The sequence below is a fragment of the Ranitomeya variabilis genome, chromosome 2, assembly GCF_051348905.1.
Source record: "Ranitomeya variabilis isolate aRanVar5 chromosome 2, aRanVar5.hap1, whole genome shotgun sequence".
In the NCBI taxonomy this organism is placed as follows: Eukaryota; Metazoa; Chordata; class Amphibia; order Anura; family Dendrobatidae; genus Ranitomeya; species Ranitomeya variabilis.
Window position 1 is genome coordinate 432,741,750 of NC_135233.1, and position 18,870 is coordinate 432,760,619.

An 18,870-nucleotide genomic window follows, 5' to 3' on the forward strand; every position below is an offset into this window, starting at 1 on the left:
TCCCAAAACTTCGAGGGGATCCTGATAGAATTAAAAAGATGCAAACCCACGACAAGATCCCGACTTGGGCAGTCCCTGAGCGCCAGAGGCCTCTGGAAATGGGTCAAAAAAACCCTACTGTCAAGTAGTTTCCTTGGCAGAGTCCTGATCTCCCACATTCCCAGACCCCACCGACGAATTACCTTCAGAACCAAGGTAGCGTAAGCCGGAAGATGTCCATGCGGTGTGCGAAGATCCTTCACTTGCCCTCCTGTCTCCCATTCCTGGAAGAAAGGCTGAAACCATCCCCTACAGGAGAATACCCACGGAGGAGCCCTCTCTTTCCAGAGGTTTGCGATATTGATCTTAATGAAGGTATCCACAAGGAATACCACAGGGTTGACCATGCCCAACCCTCCTAGTCTCCTCGTACGGTAAGTAACCTCCCTCTTGACCAGGTTCAGTCTATTCCCCCATAACAGTTGGAAGAACAAACTGTAGACCCGAGTCCAGAGAGATTCCGGCAAGATGCACACACTGCCCAGATAAATCAGTAAAGGGAGCAGGTAAGTTTTGATCAGGTTTACCCTTTCCCTTAGGGTCAAAGACCAACCCTTCCATTGGTTCACCTTCTGAGTGGCGATCTCTAGCCTGCTGTCCCAATTTTGTTTGGGGTAATCCCCCTGGCCAAATTCGATGCCAAGGACTTTTGCAGAGACTTTGGGTCCTGGAAGGGTGTCTGGGAGATCAAAACCAGGATCTCCTCCTCCCAGCCAGAGACTCTCACACTTATCCCGGTTGATCTTGGACCCGGATGCCTCCGAGTAGCGATCTACCTCTGACATCAGCCACCCTGCCTCCTCGTGAGAGGAAGCAAACACAGTGACATCATCGGCATACGCCACCACCCTCAGAGTGGCCTCCGGTGCTGCCTGATCCATCCCGATCCCGGCCAACGGTCCACGCTCCACCCTCCTAAGAAGAGGGTCAATCGCAAATACGTACAGCAGCGGGCTCAAGGGACAACCCTGGCGAACACCGGACCCAACCTCAAAAGAGCTACCAATCCAACCATTCACAAGCGGGAAACTCTCTGCCCCACTGTACAAGGTCTTAAGCCAATCAACAAACCCCCCCGGCAGGCCATATCTCAGAAAGACGGACCAGAGGTACTCGTGATTAACCCGATCAAACGCTTTTGCCTGGTCCAGTGACAGCATGTACCCCTTCCAGTGACCAGCCCTACCCTGCTCCACTGCCTCTCGGACACAGAGCACAGCACTAAATGTGCTGCGGCCTGGAACAGAGCAATGCTGGGCCCCCGAAAGGAGTCGGGGTGCAAATTTCACCAGCCGATTAAACAGCACCTTTGCCAGAACCTTCCTGTCTGCATTGAGAAGCGCTATGGGACGCCAATTCTCAATGCAAGACGGGTCCTTACCCTTTGACAAGATGATCAGAGCAGACCTCCTCATTGACTTCGGCAGAGTGCCCGAGGAAAGACACTCATTGAATACCTCAGTCAAGAGGGGAACCAAAACGTCCTTAAAGGTCTTATAGAATTCAGATGTTAAGCCATCTGGACCAGGCGATTTTTTGGGGGCAAGCCCTTCAATCGCCAACTGAACTTCCTCTTCCCTGATCATTTCTGTCAAAACGTCAAGAGAGGGGTCTACCCCTGGTTCGGGGACAGCTTCTGCCAGGAAAGCCGACATCTCATCCCAATCAAGATCCCTCTTCCCCAAGAGGTGCGAGTAGAAGGATCTGACAACCTCCAGGATCCCTGATCTGGATCGCCTCAGGGACCCCGTAGTGTCGACCAGTCCTGTAACCACTTTACTATTCACTGACATCTTGCAGTTTCTGTAAGGGTCGGGCGAGCGGTACTTCCCGTAATCCCTCTCAAAAACCAAAGATGCGTGTCTATCGTACTGACACCTCATAAGCAAAGATTTCACTCTGGAGATCTCCTCGCGGCTACCTCCAGTTGAGACAAGATGCTCGAGTTTCCTCCTCAGACCCTGATACAGGCGGTACCTGCTCAGACTCCTGAGGCTCGAGAGCTGGTTGAAGAATCTCGCCACCCTTTCCTTGAACATCTCCCACCACTCTGACCTACTACTACAAAGATCCAGTAAGGGTACCTGGCTCTGAAGAAAATCCTCAAAGGACTGTCTTATCTCCGCTTCTTCCAAGAGAGACGAATTGAGCCTCCAAAAGCCTCTTCCCATCCGGAGGGTCTCTGTAACATTCAGAGAAAACAAAATTAAACAGTGGTCGGAGAACTCCACCTCAACAACAGACACTGCTGAAGAGACAGCTTCCTCCTTTAAATAAAACCTATCTATTCTGGACCTACAGTTACCTCTATGATAGGTGAACCCCTCGTGGCCTGGGGTGTGCCGAATGTGGACATCCACCAGGCGAGCCTCACTAGCTATACTATTAAGGGCGACGCTATCGTAAGTCAGCTTGTCTCTGGAACCTCCTCTATCTCGGGGCCTCGTGACAGCATTGAAGTCCCCTCCAAAGACAACCTGCCGACTTGTAAAAAGGTAGGGCTTGATCCTCATAAAGAGACACTTCCGGTCCCACTTAGATTGGGGACCATAGTGTTGTGAATTTACCTTTTGGCTCCCTCTAGTGGTTACTAGTGATTTGACTCTGGGTATGTCATTCATCCCTTGTATGCTCACCTGGGTCGTTAGGTCAGGGGTGTTGCTATATAAGCTCCCTGGACCTTCAGTTCAATGCCTGGCAACGTTGTATTCAGAGCTAATCTGTTGTGCTCTTGTCTACTGATCCTGGTTCCTGCTAAATTAAGCTAAGTCTGCTTTCTTGCTTTTTGCTATTTGTTTTTGTTTGCATTTTTGTCCAGCTTGTACATAATCTGTATCCTAACCTTGCTGGAAGCTCTAGGGAGGCTGGAGTTCTCCCCCCGGGCCGTTAGACGGTTCGGGGGTTCTTGTATCTCCAGTGTGGAATTTTGTTAGGGTTTTTGTTGACCATATAAGTTATCTTACTACATTCTGCTATTAGTAAGTGGGCCTCTCTTTGCTAAACCTAGTTCATCTCTGTGTTTGTCATTTCCTCTTACCTCACCGTTATTATTTGTGGGGGGCTTGTATCCGACTTTTGGGGTCTATTCTCTGGAGGCAAGAGAGGTCTTTGTTTTCCTCTTCTAGGGGTAGTTAGTCCTCCGGCTGGCGCGAGACATCTAGCGACCAACGTAGGCATGTTCCCCGGCTACTTCTAGTGTTGGCGTTAGGAGTAGTTATATGGTCAACCCAGTTACCACTGCCCTATGAGCTGGATTTTTGTACGTCGCAGACTTACTTGTTCCTCTGAGACCCTCGCCATTGGGGTCATAACACCATAGATGTTAATGAGCCGGAGCTCTTGTCCCTTCATGAGGACATCTAAGATCAGGCACCTCCCCATTTCTAACTCAATAACCCGTCGGCATTCCACCGGTGCGGTAAAAAGGACCGCCACTCCGCTATACGGCTCGGCCGCAAGAGACCAATAGGAGGGCCCGAGTCTCCACTCCCTCTTAGCTTTAAACACATCTGCCATGTTTGGCAGCCTGGTCTCTTGCAAAAAGAAAATGTCAGCTTCAACCGGGCTGAGAAAATCAAAGGCCGCAAATCTAGCTGTATTTGACTTTATGCTGGTGATATTAATGGACGCCAGCGTCAACGGAGTGGGTTCCGCCATCATTGGTGATTGAGTTAAATGGCTTTCTTTTTCCCACTCCCCTTATCCTCTGCCTCAGAGGAGGAATCCTTCCCCCTCTTTAATGACATGGAGGTATCCATTTCCACGCGTTTTTTATTTTTTTTCGTCCTCGTCTCCGGACTCTGGGCCAGTCCCTCCCTCCAAAGATCTTATGTTCCCAGAAGGAGGAGACTCGGCGCCCCCTGTGAGCCCCGCCGAAGCCAGAACCTCACCCTCAGCTTCCCCCTCAGAGGGAGAGATGTTTTCAAGGGCTTGGAACCGGTTAGAAAGACCAACCAGAGGGGAGTCGGTTTTTCCTTCCTTAGGTACCTTGGTCAGAGTGAGAGAAGATTTTTTTTTTTTCCCTTCTTTCTCTTCTTTTTGGTGCCGAGCTTACGCTTGTCCTCTAGCCACTGCCTATTATCCTCATCCATACTTTCATAATGGGAGGACTCTGAGGCAGTGGCATTCTCCTCCCTGTGGATCCTCCTGACCTCCTCATCCAACTCATCCCTTGGGGCCTCAGCAGCAAGACTGGCATCCAGGACAGGGGCCGCCCCAGTAGACCGAGGCTCGCCCAGCTCCCTATCCTGTCTGCGCTTGTCTAGACGCCTTAGCTGGGCAGGCGTCTTTTTATTGCTTTTCTTCCTTGGCCCCTCAGCTCCCTCACCCTTGCTAGTCCCTTCCCCAGCAGAATCAGCCTCACGGCTTTCTCCCACCGGGGTCACGACTGCGTTAGCGAAGGAGCGAGGACAACGGCTGAATGGGTGACCTAACTCACCACACAGGTGGCACCTAATCTCCACACAAGATGCAGCAAGATGGCCGACATCCCCACACAATGCACACTTCTGCACAGTGCAGTTTGCGCTGAAGTGTGTGGGGTCGCCGCACCTGTGACAGAGCTTTGGTTGCCCCTGGTAGAAGACCAGGATACGATCCCTACCCAGGAAGGCAGATGATGGTATGTGGGCAACCGTACCACCTGAACGCTTAGGTTTTACCATAAACGTCCAGGCCCCTGACCAGATACCAAACTCGTCACGGTTTTTCTTTGGCATCTCCACTACCTCTCCATACCGGCCAAGCCACGTCATGATGTCATAACAAGAAAGCGACTCGTTACACGTCATCACGGTCACTTTCTTGACTTGATTTTGGCGAGACACCGCCTGAACGGCAAAGTCTCGCCAGCCGGGCTCATTTTTTGCCAACTCATAGTTCGACCAGAAAAGTTCAAGCCCCTCCGGCCGAACAAAGCTGACATCAAACTCAGGTGTGGAATAGGGATGTATCAAGGCGTAGATGTCAATCGCCTTGAAGCCCATCCTCAGCAGGAGCTCCACAACCTTCGACCTTGGAGGACATGCATCACTGCCCCTCCACCGAAGACGGACCACATTCCTACGCACACTACCTGGCCCGGCTGTTGGGAGGGACCACACTGTATCCCCCCCTCTTTGCTCTCGGAAGGCCCCGAGGCCATGCCTCTCTATCCAGAAGGATAGATCAACCTCTCGACCCTCTACCATTAGTGATCTCTCTCCCCTCTTTTAGAGCCTCCAGGAGACGCCATTGCAACATGCCGTCCCCAGAGCCCAGAGACGAGGAGGACGCCCTATTTCCCCCGGAGGTGACAGCGGCATAACTCCTGACAGGTGCTGCCACCACCGGGGGGGCAACCGGACCAGTGACCACATCCACACCAACAGCATCACCATTACCCACCTCCATAACCTCCTCACCCTCTACCAAACCAGCAACCACACCACTAGACAAAGACTTTTCCTCATCCATACCCACCACCACATTCACTCCTGCTGGACCAGTGACAACAGGGGGTGACATTTTGGCCTCCGCATCATCAGGCACAAGGGGCTGAGTCTCCTCCACAGAACTGGAGGTGACCTCACCCCTGGTTTTATGTGTGCCCTCCGCATCATCAGTTGATATTTTCCGCTGCTTCATGGTTGCTACCAGGCGCCGTTGATCTTTAGCTCCTGTGAGGCACCGCTGATCCTTAGCATCAGGATCTTGTTGACCAGCGGCGCCAACACAGAACAGGACTTTGGTGGGAGGACCGGAACGCCCCGCCCCGGTAACCCCCTCACACTGCCGCCGCTTCTCAACTAAGTGATCAGCGGCAACAGCATTCAGGGGCACCGAGGCTACCGGAGCTGCCCCTGACACCGGGCTGCTCCCCCCTCCCACTGGGGAGCGCACCACAGTATCGTGGCCTGATTTTTCGCCCGCCGCCGGGCCGCCCTCACTGTCCAGCCTCTCGGCTGATGCACCTGCTGCTACGTCCCAGCTACTACAAGCAGAGACGGAGCTCAGCGCCTCGCTACCGTGCTTTGTAGTCTCCCCGCGCCTTTGCACCGGATCCACAGCAGAACCCGGGCTGGGCTGGGCAACGGGGCTTATACAGCGAGCTGACCCTGCAGCCGACTCAGGGGGTACAGGGAGGGGGGCATACACATAGCTTACCGCTTCCTGGAGCTTAGGTTTGATCTTCTTCACCTTTTTTTTCTTGCCCCCAGGTGCCTCCTCTGGCAAATCATCACCAAGATGGAAGTTCTGAAGGCACACTGGGGACTCCAGGAGCTTGATCTCTGCCATTAGTGCCCCTCCCTGGCCGATGTCACTGTCCTCCCCAGAGCCAGCAGAACTGCGACGAGATGTCATTGTCGCCTGTCCAGCAGGGAGCTCGCTGCACGTGGCCTGTGAGTGACTAAGCAGGCTGCCAGGTGGGGCTTTCTGCTGGTCATCCTCCTCCTTCTCATCATCATCATCATCATCATCATCATCATCATCCACCTGGCTCCCAGGCTGCAGCCCTATCTGCCTTTGCTCTCTGTTATCAGCCATTTCTCTGAATCGATCTTCATTTTGCAATTTTTCTTTAAATGGTCCACTTTTTTCTTGGATAAACGCTTTTCTCACCTCCAGGTCATTAATTTCAAGCTTCAGCCTCTTTACCTCAGCCTGGAATTGCATTTTCCTGGGTCTGGAGGCGCCTGCAGCTTTTGCGCTTGTGCAGCGCAGCTCCTCCCGGAGCCTTCTCAATCTCTTGCTTGCGTCTTCATACTCACGGAGGTGGCTCATGACCCGGGAGGCATAGGTGGACACAGACTCCTGGGGTCTCTGCAGCGCCCAACCCTCCTCAGTGAGGTCGGCCTCACCTCCGTGAGCACTCAGCTTTCCTCCGGAAGGGCCGTCATCCTGCACGCTAGCAGGCTTCTCCTCCATGGAAGCCTTGCGGCTTCTCTGGGTCTCTGCAGACCTGGGGGGAGTAGGAGCCACATTGCTGCGACTCCTGGTGGAGCGTCTCACCCCCGAATCCTCTGATGTGCAGGCTGGTTGCTGGTTCCTTCTGCCCCCCACCAGCCTGGTCCGGGAAGCAGAAGCCTGGGACTTGGCTCCTTCACTCATCCCAGGAAACCCACTCACTCCCTGGGTAAGAGAGAGAGCAGGTCCCCGGGTGAAGAGGTGGTGGTTCTCAGGAGCTCAGGAGCACACAGCAGGTTCAGCAGCGACCGCACCCACAATCAGCACAGTGAGCAGCAGCTGAGCAGAGCTGCACCCACTATCCTGCTGGAGCAGTCACTGTGTACATACATTACATTACTGATCCTGAGTTAAATCCTGTATTATACCCCAGAGCTGCACTTACTTATCTTGTTCTACACCTGGGTTACAGCTTGTATTCTGCTACAGAGCTGCATTCACAAGTCAGCAGGCTTTGGAGCTGAATTCTCCATGAACTCCCTACTCGCTCGATGGCTGGTCTGGGTGACCTGCATTCTGGTAAGTTATGTACCAGTCACTGTTCAGTAATCTGAATTTGAACAAACACAACTGCCCATTACTTTATAGGAACTAACCTCCGGCTATAATCATGATGACGGACTCCATTGAAGACCAGAAGAATTGTAAATGCAGCTCTGAAGTTCAATAGAAGCTGTTACTAGCATTCAATATTTTTTTTTACCTTTCAAAATATCCAGAAAACCATCATGAAAAATATATAGTTTATTATTTTTTTTTAATATATTTTCCAACGGAATAGAAAACAGCCATTGCTGCCAACACATGGTATAATTCCACTGGTGGGAGGTTGGGAGCCTGTGAGCATATTCTCTGTGGCACCGATCTGTTCAGCTGCCTCCATTATACCAAATTTATTGGAACATAATTAATGAATTTCTCACTGTGTATACAGCAACAATATTTTCCACAACTACGGAATATTTTACAGTTATCCTCCCAAGCAGCTCATAAAATAGCCAAATATTAACCTCCTCCTATACAGTAGACTACTAAGCCCATATTTTACTATAACCAAGAAACCAAGGCAACCACAAAATAAAATATAAAGCCACTTTTTTTACCCTAGAACACCAGTACTAATGGCTCCTCTATTATCCTAGACTGCTAGAACTAGAGACTCAGCCACCACTCAACATCACGACAACTAGTGACACCTCCACTACCTTAGGCCACCAGACCTAATCACTCATATACTACCCTACATTAGCGCAACAAATTATTCCTTCTTTACTCCAGACCACCACAACTAGGGACTCCTTTATTACCATACAGCACCAGAACTAGTGACTGCTCTTGTACCTCAAACCACCATAACAAGTGACACCACCACTACCCTAGACCGCCAAAACCAGTGATTCCTTTACTACGACAAACCACCATTACTAGTGATTGTTTTACTACCCTACATCAACATAACTAGTGACTCCTCCACTACCCTAGACCACCAGAACAAGTGACTCCTCCACTATCCTAGACCACCAGAACAAGTGACTCCTCCTCCACCCTAGACCACCAGAACAAGTGACTCCTCCACTACCCTAGACCACCGGAACAAATGACTACTCCACTACCCTAGACCACCAGAACTAGTGACTCCTCCACTACCATAGACCACCAGAACAAGTGACTCATCCACTACTCTAGACCACCAGAACAAGAGATTCCTCCACTACCCTAGACCACCAGAACAAGTGACTCCTTCACTACCCTAGACCACTAGAACGAGTGACTCTTCTACTACCATAGACCACCAGAACAAGTGACTCCTCCACTACCTTAGACCACCACAACAAGTGACTCCTCCACTACCCTAGACCACCAGGACAAGAGACTGCTCCACTACCCTAGACCACCAGAACAAGTTACTCCTCCACTACCCTAGACCACCAGAGTGAGTGACTTCTCTACTACCTTAGACCACCAGAACAAGTGACTCCTCCTGAACCCTAGACCACCACAACAAGTGACTCCTCCACTACCCTAGACCACCAGGACAAGAGACTGCTCCACTACCCTAGACCACCAGAACAAGTTACTCCTCCACTACCCTAGACCACTAGAACGAGTGACCCTTCTACTACCATAGACCACCAGAACAAGTGACTCCTCCACTACCTTAGACCACCACAACAAGTGACTCCTCCACTACCCTAGACCACCAGGACAAGAGACTGCTCCACTACCCTAGACCACCAGAACAAGTTACTCCTCCACTACCCTAGACCACCAGAATGAGTGACTTCTCTACTACCTTAGACCACCAGAACAAGTGACTCCTCCTCTTCCTTAGACTAGAACTAGTGACTCCTCTACTACCCTAGACAACCAGAACAAGTGACTCCACCACTACCCTAGACCACCAGAACAAGTGACTCCTCCACTAACCTAGACCACAGTACAAGTGACTCCTCCACTACCCTACACCATCAGAACAAGTGACTCCTCCACTACCCTAGACCACCAGAACAAGTGACTCTTCCACTACCCTAGACCACCAATATAGTGTTCTTTATTATGATTTTCTAAACTTGGTTGCATCTTATAGTCTGAGAAATAATGTAATATATGTTTTTAAGTTTTTACATTTATAGGAAGGAGCCGGAGCATCGAGAGAATATCGAGAGAGTGGTGTAGTTACCATGAGTAAGATGCTGACAGTGATTGGTGGTGTATAACTAGGGTATGTTTTCAGGAGTTGCATCCATTCTGGTAGTAATTAATGGCTTATACCCCCACCCCCGATCATTAGCGACAACTTAGATTTTGCACAATTAACAAGGACTATGACAACTAAGGGTTTAGACAGAGGTAGAGAGTTCCCTGTGCCACTAATATGGGCTGCTACGACATCGCTGAAAACTCCACCATCAGGGTCCATTGAAACTAGAAAACCATAAACCCATAATACAATCTGAGACATTGCAATAACCTTCAGGCATTACGTTATGTGTATTCTTTATTTCCTCATGCAATTTTGATGATGCGGCGCACGCTCTATGATTCCATTTAGATTGCATTTATGTCTGTGTGTTTACTTACAATAAACATTTCAATGCAGTTTTAATACATAAGTGCCTAGAGCAAACACATTTCTTATGGGCGCCCCTCTCCTTTAAAATTTTCAGATTCTTCTCGATACCCCTCACTGAGTGCAATGTGATGATGTAGTTTTGCCTCAATCTTTCGAAAGCAGTGTGCACTAGCCACAGATGCTCCATAAGGGCCACCATGAATGTCTCAGCCACAGATGCTCCATAAGGACCACCATGAATGTCTCAGCCACAGAGGTTCCATAAGGGCCACCATGAATGTCTCAGGCATAAATCTTCCATAAAAGTCACCGTGAATGTCTCAGCCACAGATGGCTCCATAAGGACCACCATGAATATCTCAGCCACAGATGTTCCATAAGGGCCACCATGAATCTCGCAGCCATAAGTGTTCCATAAAAGTCACCGTGAATGCCTCAGCCATAAATGTTGCATAAGGGCCTCCGTGAATGTCTCAGTCACAGATAGCTGCATAAGGACCACCATGAAGGTCTCAGCCACAGATGCTCTATAAGGACCACCATGAATGTCTCAGCCACAGATGGCTCCATAAGGACCACCATGAAGGTCTCAGCCACAGATGTTACATAAGGGCCACCATGAATGTCTCTGCCACATATGTTCCATAAGGGCCACCATGAATGTCTCAGTCACAGATGCTCCATAAGGACCACCATGAAGGTCTCAGCCACAGATGCTCCATAAAAGGGGAACCATGAATGTCTCAGCCACAGATGCTCCATAAGGACCACCATGAAGGTCTCAGCCACAGATGCTCCATAAGAACCACCATGAATGTCTCAGCCACAGATGTTCCATAAGGGCCACCATTAATGTCTCAGCCATAGATGGCTCCATAAGTACCACCATGAAGGTCTCAGCCACAGATGCTCCATAAGGACCACCATGAATGTCTCAGCCAAAGAGGTTCCATAAGGGCCACCATGAATGTCTCAGCCATAGATGGCTCCATAAGTACCACCATGAAGGTCTGAGCCACAGATGCTCCATAAGGACCACCATGAATGTCTCAGCCACAGATGCTCCATAAGGACCACCATGAAGGTCTCAGCCACAGATGCTCCATAAAAGGGGAACCATGAATGTCTCAGCCACAGATGCTCCATAAGAACCACCATGAATGTCTCAGCCACAGATGTTCCATAAGGGCCACCATTAATGTCTCAGCCATAGATGGCTCCATAAGTACCACCATGAAGGTCTGAGCCACAGATGCTCCATAAGGACCACCATAAATGTCTCAGCCAAAGATGTTCCATAAGGGCCACCATGAATTCTTCAGCCACAGATGTTCCATAAGGACCACCATGAATGTCTCAGCCACAGATGGCTCCATAAGGACCACCATGAAGGTCTCAGCCACAGATGTTCCAGAAGGGCCGCCATGAATGTCTCAGCCACAGATGCTCCGTAAGGGCCACCATGAATGTCTCAGCCACAGATGCTCCATAAGGACCACCATGAATGTCTCAGCCACAGATGCTCCATAAGGACCACCATGAAGGTCTCAGCTGCAGATGCTCCATAAGGTCCACCATGAATATCTCAGCCACAGATGCTCCATAAGGACCACCATGAAGGTCTCAGCCACAGATGCTCCATAAGGACCACCATGAATGTCTCAGCCACAGATGCTCCATAAGGACCACCATGAATGTCTCAGCCACAGATGCTCCATAAGGACCACTATGAAGGTCTCAGCCACAGATGCTCCGTAAGGACCACCATGAATGTCTCTGCCACAGATGCTCCATAAGGACCACCATGAATGTCTCATCCACAGATGCTCCATAAGGACTATCATGAAGGTCTCAGCCACAGATGCTCCAAAGGGGCCACCATGAATGTCTCAGCCAAAGATGCTCAATTTGAAAAAGACACGGCACAGAGCTTGTTTTTCATAATTTCAATATTCAGCTTAATCCATACTGTCATACATTCAAAGAACTTGAATATCAGTAAACAATTATTATATCACCACTAGTGAATAAGACGTCCCGCCAGGATTACAGGCTTAGAATTAGCTTCCAGGCTGCAGTTGAGGTGCCGATATGGATGATCCAAACACATAGGAGCGCAATGCTTCAAACGGCAAAAGAGCACAGACGCAGAAGCGATTGGAGTTAGTTTTTGAACCCTTTAAATTCCGCTGTAAATTCTAGATAAGGGAATTTAAGAAGCATGATCCCCTTGGTGAGATTATATAGGCAACCTTCACAGCTCATTGGGTGCCACAAATGGACATCTTTGGTGACTATTAAGGTCAAAGTTTTTTGGTTAACTATTTTGGATTTCGCCAAGATTTTATGTTTTTTATCCCTGCCTGCCCTGAGCTTGAATTTCTACTACCATGATTTTTTTAATTGTTATTTGTATCTTTGCTAACCCAATCTGCAGGTCATCAGGGCATCTCATAGGATTCTAATCAATAGCAGAATGATGCTTTTAGATGTTGTGATCTTCCAGCAGTTGATAAGACAAATGTGGAGCACGCTACACCGTACTGTCTGCCATGTGATCTCTCCTCTCGGTAAAATTCAGGTCATATCCAATCAATATTTGTAATTTTTCACAAATTGCCTTTTCTGACTTATTCCATTTATCTATTGTTACAAATCAATAATTTCATTTTCTTTTGAATAAAATGCAGCTTTTTTAATGTTAGGCCTGTCAGACAATAAACTCTTAAGTATAGGAACCCGCTGTATTCCCATGACCAGAATACTTTATTTATTCCTATGCACTGATCAGGATCCGACGATCGAGATGTCACATATTATCACATGCCGGTGAGTCCATTGTACCGTAGACTCGTTATTATTACATTTTTTATTGGTCCTTCTAGGGGACTTAAACCTGTGATCACTTGGTCTCTTGTACAATACACTGAAATACTCTAATAGTATTATTATTATTATTTATTTATATAGCACCATTAATTCCATGGTGCTGTACATGAGAAAGGGGTTACATACAGGGTTATAGATATCATTTACAGTAAACAGGTTTACAGTGACACACTGGTACAGAGGGGAGAGGACCCTGTCCTTGCAGACTTACATTCTATGGGATAGTGGGGAAGAGACATAGTACAATGTAGTGTAAAATTAACAATCCTTATGAAACCCATATACAGGCATGTACAAATACGGCAGACATGGGGCCTTCAGTACACCTCTCGGCTGCCATGACAGTGCTATCGGCACTATGCAATTATGTTATAGGTGGGTCGATGGGCATCAGAAGAGACAGCTTCCTCCATTTCCAGCCTCTTAAACACCGCTACCACAATTGACAGTGGCATCTAAGTGATAAAATTGCTGCAATCGGGGCCAACTAGCTTGTTAGACTTAGGTGCCGGCTGTAATAATACAGCCGGCACCTCCTTAACAATGTGCACATCTGTCGTATATGTACGGCAAATGTTGAAAATTGGAAACTGCGTGGAGTGGACCCCCTGGGGCTGTGGGTGCTGGCGCAGGAGGGGTGCAGGGTAACTGCTGGTGACCAGGGTCTGGCACTAAAGGGGGCATCATCCGCTTAATATGGGTTCCCCACTTCTCATGCTTGCTGGAAACATCTTAACGTTCCCAAATCTAGCAGCGGCCTATATCATACAGGTTAGAGTTGTAAAATGCTCAGTTTGCGGAGGACTTGTTTGGGGAACATAGGACATCGGCGCTGTGGATGGATTGCTGCCGGTCTATAACATAAGATCAGCCTATATTTCCTCACCGCAGCACAAAAGCTCTGAGATCTCACAGTGTGAATCCTGTTACAATTCGCTGACTCCTGATTCTCCCACAAATGCGATGGAATATGAGTTTCTAAATATAAGAGGCACTTCTTGCTGCTGCCAACATTGTAGAAAACATTGTCAAATTCATAAAACCCAGTACAAAACCTGTAAATACAGACCTTGCTTCGGTGTGGAATATGTGCGTAATGTGTATATATGTGTATTATGGGTAAATATGTGTCTAAAGTGTATATGTGTGTGTAATGTGTATGTGTGTGTAATTCATATATGTGTAATGTGTACATATGTGAATTATGTGTATAAAGTGTATGTGTCTGTAATGTGTACATTTGTGTATCTATGTGTTTAATATGTATATGCGTGTGTACATATGTGTGATGTGTATGTGGGCGTAATATGTACGTGTGTAAGGTGTATACAGTATATGTGCGTAATGTGTACATTTGTGTTTAATGTGTGCATATATGTTTTTAATATATGCATGTGTATATATGTGTAATGTGTATGTGTAATGCATATATGTGTGTAATGTGTATCAGTATATGTGTGTTATGTTTACATTTATGCATAATGTATGTGTACATATGTATGTGTGTAATGCATATACGTGTATAATGTGTATATGCGTGTGTAAAGTGTATATATGTGTGTAATGTGTATTGCGGGTGCATATTTTAAGTACGTGTGTGTATGTGTGTGATTACATTGAATATGCTCGTGTTTGTGTGTGTGCATGTGTATATATTGGTAGGCCATGACAGAGGGGGGCTCAGACACAAGTCGTACACATAGACCTTCGGTTGTCAGTGTCCGCTTCTGATATCTGTTATGCAAATGATGCAAATTCTCACATTCCCGTCTTTGTTTTTATTTCTCTTTTTCTCCCACAGACCTAAAGAATTTACAGTTGCAATCAGAGTCAGAAGCTTGGCTCCTGTTGTGCCTCATTTGCTTCCCCTAGCCATAAAACAAGCGCAGAATCCAAACTATTAAATTAAACATTAGCTTTTGCAATATACGAGAATTTGGGCGCCGACACATTTCTGCTTGTCAAGATTTTTATTTTTTTTTCGAGCTGAAAGACTGATAAATGTGAGTAGTGAAGACCATTCCAGGGAGGAGCGCGGCAATTAACCACCCTCGAATTACTGCGAGGAATTAAACACTTCTGATGAGCAATTCAATATGAGGAGACCTGATCATTTTTCTCCCAGAGTACTTTGTGTTTATGGGGTGCCAGAGGATGCTGGGTAGTCTCCGGTAGTGAAAGTTTGTAGTCCAAAAATAACAGTAAAGTTATCAGAGGCCTAACTCAAAACTCATCACTCGTCGGCTGTAGAGACTGGCGGCCAAACATGTCTTCTGTTTGGGTGTGTCAGTGCTCCCACAAGGAATGAAGCATCAGCTCCTGACCAAGATGATGGGTGCCGGAGCGGGTGATTACCGTATATGATACTTGGCAAGAGTTTAATCAAGATATTCTACATTCTTAGAAATCCAGATAAACCTGTCATTAGAGTCACGCTGCCCAAACCACAGGCAGCATGAATCCGAGCCAAGAACATAGTTTAAAGATCCAACTGGGGGACTATAGGGAGAGATGAGACTAGAGCTTCTCCCCACCCATCACCAGGTGATTGACAGGTCTTTCCCATGTATGTACTGTACATATGGAGAGACCTGTCAATCAACTGGGGTGATGCGGGAAGAAGCCAGGTTTTGGGCTGCACCAGATTATTCTCTTCTTTCCCTATAATCCCCAGCCCACTTCTCATTTCAAAGAAAGATACAGCTGGCTGCAACCAAGCAACCAGGCTCTGATTCATGCTGCCTGTTGTTTGGGCAGCATGAATCTAGTGAAGGGTTATGAGAAGTCATAAAAGCATCTGCAGGTGAATGTGATGGATGGATGGATGGATGGTTGATGGATGGCTAGATGGATGGATGGCCAGATAGATGGATGGATAGTTGGATGGAGGGATAGCTGGATGGATGGATGGATAGATGGATGGATAGCTGGATGGATAACTGGATGGATGGATAGCTGGGTGGATAGATGGATGGATGGATGGATGGATGGATGGATGGATAACTGGATGGATGGATAGCTGGGTGAATAGATAAATGGATGGATGGATAGCTGGGTGGATGGATAACTGGATGGATGGATAGCTGGGTGGGTGGATAGATGGATGGATGGATAGCTGGATGGATGGATAACTGGATGGATGGATGGATGGATAGCTGGGTGGATAGATAGATGGATAGATGGATGGATAGCTGGATGGATGGATGAATAGCTGGATTTATGGATAGCTGGATGGATTGATGGATAGCTGGATGGATAGCTGGATGGATGGATAGCTAGATGGATAGCTGGATGGATGGATGGATGGATAGCTGAATTGATGGATAGCTGGCTGGATGGATGGATAGCTGGATGGATGGATAGCTGGCTGGATGGATAGCTAGATGGATAGCTGGATGGATGGATAGCTGAATTGATGGATAGCTGGATGGATGGATAGCTGAATTGATGGGTAGCTGGATGGATGGATAGCTGGATGGATAGATAGATGGATGGATAGCTGGATGGTTGGGTAGCAAGCTTTGATTCATGCAGCCAGTGGTTTAGGCAGCATGAAGCTAGTGAAGGGTTATGGTAAGTCATAAAACATCTGCAGATGTAATGTGATGGATGGATATGTAGATGGCCGGCTGGATGGATGACCCATGACAGTAACATCTACCCTCAGGATGATATCATATGTCACACCTGGCACAGATCCGCAGAGATTACTGTCTTTCATCGCAGACACAGCCTGTGTTACACAGATTCCTTGAAGCCATGGAATTCCTGCCCATTCTTGTTTTGTAATCCATTCTGTCTCGGCCGGGGATTATGACGCTGTTCTTTTATGTTTATTACACGGGATATTGAGAAGTTGTTTAACAACAGATTTCTAGTTGCAACTTGCTGCCTAGTAAGAGACGTCTGAGCTACAAAGAATCCTATCATCCCATCTTTATTACAAGATTGCAGATTCTCATCTTATGCTTCAGTTAAGGTTTATGTGATTATTATTATTACTTCTAATTTACATTCATATTATAAATTATATATTAGTTTGAATCCAATACAGTTTTGCGCTGATTCCAGATTACTGCATTTCTGAACATCTGAGACTTTTCCTTGCAAACTTGCAAAAAAAGAGAATATTGAGAATTAGGAAACACACACACTTTGTAACGGTGCCAGAAATGATAATAAATGCCTCATTTTACTCTCTGGATGTGTTTCTTTGGATTACAAGCGATCCCAGTGATTAATGCGTTGATGACATGACGCGTTTAACCTACATTTCAGTATCACTGTCGTCCTGCTCAGTCTAATTCTGATATCTGGTTAATATCCCCCTCTTCTCCTGTCCCAGCTGTCACTTTAGATCCTGGCATTGTGACAGTGTTGTCATAACAACCCGACACTTCCGCGTGCTGGAAAGAGGACACAAAGAAAAATTTGGGATTTTTCTTTTTTTTTTTAAGGAAATTCTTCGTAAATGAATAATGGCCCCTAGTGTTTAGTATTGATGCGGCAGCACGTTACACAACAATATGGAAAGTCTGCAGAATTTTCTGCACCGTGGAAAAAAGAACGTTGCTCAGAAACATATTCATGTGCCATCATTCCCGATTGGCCGGTACACAAAACACTTGTTGATTGGCTGATTGGATCGTTCATTAGATCGTTCTCGCCAGCACATCTGTAATGATCCAGGTCGGGGTTTGTTTCGTGCTTCTCTTCCCCAGCCTGGTCATGGAGGGGTTAACTTTTCCTGCCTCTCTTTGGTTCCTGGGTGGCTATTTATTGGTGCTATTTTTGGTAGCCTTTGTCAGTGATAGTTCATGCTTCCAGGCTAGAACAGCTGACCCGTATACCCTGGTGATCCTTCTGCCTCTGACTTCTGGTATTCCCTGATTTAGTGTTCATCTGGTTGTTTCCCTACAGTGTATGACTCGGCCTGATCTCTGTAGCCCGCCTCTTGCTTTCTGACTCTGATACCACGTTCCCGACCGGCTTTGACTCTTTGGCTTGTACCCCAACTTCGTCTTACGTCTCACGTTTTGGATACCGCGCTCCCGTTTGGCTCTGTCTTCTGGCTTGTCTCTGACTACGTGCATTGCTGTAACCTCTGGTACTTCTGCTCCTGACAGTTTCTGACTCAGCTCGTTTGACCACTCTTTTGTTACCTGTGACACCTGTGCGGCTGCTCAGTGTTGCTACGCTATGAGTGTGCAATCTCTCTTCTCCCACCAGCACTATACTGCACTGGAGCCGCATCACAACATCGGCTCTATCCACATTAATTTTGTCTGCCCGTGTGAATGTGCCATAAATGAGCCAAAATTCACTTGCATATGGCCAAATGGTGCTTGTTCATGGGCAAAAATCATCCCATAAAGATCGGCATTAACTCTCCGACTTGGGACCAGTTGGGACTTTTGGCCCCATTGACGTAAGGAGGGCCGGGATATAGCACAGCTTTAACGATTGATGCCAATTTCAATAATGTTCTGGTAGATGTTTATCTCACCAGAAAACAAAAAGATCAATATGACATCGATACAGTTGAAGCCAAAGTCTGTCTCCACCATTCTCCATTCTGTAGACCACAACCTACAAAAGTCAGTGTCCCGGTGCAGATGGCGCAATGCCTTCTTCCCTGAATTGTGCCGCCTGTGGTCACCCACTCTTGTTTTTTTGCAGAGGTTGGCACAATGGTAGCAGTATTACTTTTTAGGTTGGCACTCGGGTGGCTTTATTGCTGGTTTAGTGGGAGCAATACTTTTCATGCCCCTGGAGTTGACACCACTGCCAAAAACCTAGGGATCTCCTGATATTGATCCTATGTGGCCAACCTTACGATATTTCCAAGATACTATAACAGATGTGCATGGTCCTCCTTGACCACAAAGTGCACCATAAGAGGATTGCAGGAGCATCTAGACACT